This window comes from Salvia splendens, chromosome 16, assembly GCF_004379255.2.
Source record: "Salvia splendens isolate huo1 chromosome 16, SspV2, whole genome shotgun sequence".
NCBI lineage: Eukaryota > Viridiplantae > Streptophyta > Magnoliopsida > Lamiales > Lamiaceae > Salvia > Salvia splendens.
Window position 1 is genome coordinate 13,553,197 of NC_056047.1, and position 4,177 is coordinate 13,557,373.

A 4,177-nucleotide genomic window follows, 5' to 3' on the forward strand; every position below is an offset into this window, starting at 1 on the left:
CTAGCAAGCTGTTTGTTATCCACACTTCGGCTGGCTCAAAGTTGAGTTCCTCTTCTTGTTCTTCTTCTGAGTCGCTGGACTCAGAGGGGCTCTCGGTTTCTGCGGCATATGGCACCTTAGCTGCCGGCGGAAGTGTGGATTCAGTAGACTTCCCTCTTGCCTTCTTGGTCGAGGAAGGAGCAATTTGTTTCCCCTTCCTTTTCTTCTCAGCCGCTTGGCGGCGTTTCTCCTCATCACTCTCCCCCCTGCCAGGTCTGGGAGAGTTCTCTTGTTCAGATGCTGCGGTCTCTAGACCTAGCAATTCTTCCTCCGTCGGCTTCACTGTTTCATCAATCTCATCAAGGAGGCTCCGGCGAGCCCGCCTCCTAGCATCTCTGGGATTTACCGGTGAGTCGGTCTCCTCTGGGATCTCGGTCAGATCCACAATCAAATCCACCCCAGCGTCTGCGGGTTTCTGGCCAACTTCAGAATCGAGGGCTTCTCCCTCCGTGGACAACAATGGGGTTGCCCCTGAAATATAAACAGGGGTCTCTACCCCCTCAAATCCTTCTCCGACGTGGGCCTCAGTACCCACCGGTTTCTCGGGGGTATCCCCCTCCACATTTTGTTCAGAATTTAGGGCCTCGTCGCCCTCATCTTTACCAACTATAGGGGCCTCCCCCCCACAGATTCTTTCAAAACAGGGGTTTCCCCCTCAGAAATACTAACATCAACAACAAAATCGTTGACTTCCCCAGACGGTTTCAGAACATCTCTCTCAACACATTCCTCACTGGCGAGTACGGGATTCACCCCCTCGGAAACACTAATCGAAATAAGGGTTTCCCCCTCAGTTGCAGAGTCTAACCTTGGTTCGTTCACAGCCAACAATTCCAACCCTGTGACCAGATCTGAGTCGTCTTCACGATCCCCTGTTGTGGGTGGTTCCGGACTGGTGGTCGTGGATTCTGGAACGTCCTCCGGTTGTGTGGTGGTCTCTGGAACAACTGTCTCCTCTAGTACGGGAGTGGGTTCTGGAATGGCGATGACTTCTTGAACGATTTCAGGTTCGGCGATGGGTTCTGAAACGGCCTCCGGTTGTGGTACACTAGAAGTCGGAGCTGCCTGTACGGATTTACCCACTGCGGTTGCAAACATGGCGAATGCCTCCATCGCCTTCTCCGCACCCCCGAATTTCTGGAATAGCTCGGCCATAAACGTTGCCGCACTTGAATCGGCGGATCCTGAGGTGTTCCCGGCACTTTGCTTGTTATCCATGGAGAACTCTGCAAAATTTTTTACACAGACTTGGACGGAAATTACTTTGATTAGGGTTAGAAAAGAGAAAGCCTAGAAAGAATTTGGGGAATTTCGGATGTAGAGAGAGAGAGTGAATAAGTAAAATAAAAGGAGAACACGGTTATTATCCGATAGGTATGGGCGAGGACGGTTTTTGTTGCAGGTGGTTTGCAGGCATGACGCTAGCGACCGTACGCCTCCCCATAAAGGTGTCTTTTGAAATCCAAGCCGGTGCCTACTCCCTCCAAAATTTTACTCCTCAATTCCCTGCCCAAGTAACTTCCTTCAGCAAAATCACACTTAGAGAAAAACATTAAACTAAAAATTGAAACGCCAGACTCCCCGGGTCTAGGGTATGACAGTATCAAAAACATTCCTAAAGGAGCCTGGTATTTCAAAAATATTTTTGGAAGATTGTTTGTTTTCTGATTTGATTGGGTTTTCTTGATTTACTAAAAGCGACTAAATATTTACAATTTATGTTCCAGTGTTCTCAAGATTCCCTAGACCAGGCCATGATAAAACTTCTTCGATACTGGACCTAGGAAATCTCCAAGAACACTCACTTCCCAGAATGATCAGGCGATATTAGGGAGTATGCGTAGTGGAACTTCGTCCACTACACACATCTCCGAGTTATCCCTAAATACCTTTACCCTATGGCCATTGACAAGAAATGGAGTAGAGTTTGAAAAACTTCCCTGGATTTCTACCGCTCCGTTCGCACGCAGACTCACAACAGTGTATGGTCCAGTCCATTTGGACTTCAGCTTACCGGGCATTAACTTGAGTCGGGACTGGAACAGGAGAACCTTCTGCCCCACTTGCAGTTCCTTGGTCCGGAGATTCTTATCATGCCACAACTTGGTCTTTTCCTTGTACCACATTGCTGACTCATAGGATTCAAGTCGCAATTATTCCAACTCCTGGAGTTGCAGTTTCCTCTCTTCCTCACAAGCTTGAGGATTCATATTAATCTCCTTGACCGCCCAGTACGCCTTGTGCTCAATTCCCACCGGCAAGTGACACATCTTACCGAATACTAACCTGTAAGGAGACATTCCAATGGGCGTTTTATACGCTGTTCTGTATGCCCATAATGCATCATCAATTCTCTTGCTCCAGTCTTTCCTCGACGGATTCACCGTTTTTTCCAGGATCGCTTTGATTTCTCTGTTTGATATTTCTGCCTGGCCGTTAGATTGAGGATGATAAGGTGTAGACAATCTGTGGTGGACGCCATACTTTCTCATCAAAGCTTCAATAGTCCGGTTGCGGAAATGCGTCCCATTGTCAGATATTATAGCTCTGGGCACTCCGTACCGATTGAAGACATTAGCTCTAAGAAACTTCGATACCTCCTTAGCTTCGCAAGATGTGGTCGCCTTGGCTTCTATCCATTTCGAAACATAATCCACTGCCACTAGTATGTATGTATTCCCGTATGAAGATGGAAATGGACCCATGAAGTCCATTCCCCAAACATCGAAAATTTCACAAACGATCACCGGGACTTGCGGCATTTCATCTCTTCTGGAGATTCCCCTAGTCTGTTGACACCTCTCACAATTCTGACAAAACTCGAACGCATCCTTATGCAATGTAGGCCAGTAAAAACCACTATCTAACACCTTCCTTGCGGTCTTCCTAGGTCCAAAGTGACCTCCACATGCTAGAGCATGGCAATGATTCAGCACATCCCTCTGTTCCCACTCCGGAATACACCTCCGGATTACTTGGTCGGCTCCCATTCGCCACAAATACGGGTCATCCCAGAAATAGTACTTGGCCTCGCTCTTCAATTTCATCTTCTGGGCCCGGGAAATTACTTGCGAACTGGGCACCTCTCCAGTGACTAAGTAATTTGCCAGGTCAGCGAACCATGGCTCAGCGTTTTGATGACATTTCCCTTTTTCGGCATCCCCTGGACCTGTTAACACCATAATCTCTTCCCAGCTGATAGGTCGAGGAAATTTTTTCACGTAGTACAAATGTTCCTCTGGGAATGCATCCGGTATTGCTTCCTCGGTCTCCCCTTGAAATATCCTGCTCAGATGATCGGCTACTTTATTTTTTGTTCCCTTTTTGTCTCTGACTTCCCAATCGAATTCCTGCAAAAGCAACACCCATCGGATTAATCTCGGCTTGGATTCTTTCTTTGCCAACAGGTACTTTATAGCCGCGTGGTCGGTGAAGACTATCACCCTCGACCCAAGCAAGTACGGGCGAAATTTCTCAAATGAGTATACTACCGCCAGCATTTCTTTTTCAGTAGTGTCATAATTTCTCTGAGCTTGATTCAGCGTTTTTGAAGCATAAAAGATCACATAGCTTTTCCCATCAACTCTTTGACCTAGCACCACTCCCACCGCATAATCGCTTGCAACAAGTGGGTGAGTGGCTGAGCAATTTTTGCGAAATCTTTTATGAACCTCCTATAGAATCCGGCATGCCCTAGGAATCCTCTCACCTCCTTCTGATTCGTCGGGTAAGGCAGTTTTGAGATCACCTCAATCTTTGCCTGGTCTACCTGTATACCTCTTTCCGAGACTACGTGCCCTAGGACAATTCCCTCAGGGACCATAAAGTGGCATTTCTCGAAGTTTAAAACCAAATGTTTTTCCTGGCACCTTCTCAATACTATATCCAAACTAGCCAAACATGAGTCAAATGAATTCCCGTACACAGTGAAGTCGTCCATAAAAATCTCGATGCAGTCCTCCAAGAGATCCGAGAAGATACTCATCATACACCGCTGAAAAGTGTCTGGCGCATTGCACAGGCCAAACGGCATCCTCCTGTAAGCATACGTGCCGAAAGGACAAGTGAAAGTTGTCTTCTCCTGGTCCTCGGGATCCACATAGATTTGAAAATACCCACTATACCCGTCTAGGAAACA